This window comes from Notechis scutatus, chromosome 11 (genome assembly GCF_049901735.1).
Source record: "Notechis scutatus isolate UNSWTSFEM ecotype Mainland chromosome 11, rNotScu1.2, whole genome shotgun sequence".
NCBI classification, from domain to species: Eukaryota; Metazoa; Chordata; class Lepidosauria; order Squamata; family Elapidae; genus Notechis; species Notechis scutatus.
Window position 1 is genome coordinate 1,765,001 of NC_142019.1, and position 329 is coordinate 1,765,329.

Consider the following 329-nt stretch of genomic DNA (forward strand, 5'->3'; position numbering starts at 1 on the left):
TACCCAGGAAACCTTTCACCGCCATTCCTGTAATAGTTTTGGGTTTTGTACTTCATAACAGCAGCAGCCAGTAAAAGCAGAGCAGAGCAAAGAGGCAGATGGAAGCTGTTGGAACAAGTCAGACAACCAGAGCGTGCTGCGGAAGGAAAGAGAGAAGCGAACCTCACCGGATCAAACCCACCATTGCAGCAAAAGTGACAAAGTTTGGAAGAAGAGAAATACGGACTGCAAAAGGTTCCTCCTTGGAGAAAATGATTCAACGAAGCTGGGGGGAGGAGCATCACCCCAAATTCTCAGGGCTCGTCTGCAAACCACCCCACCACCACACT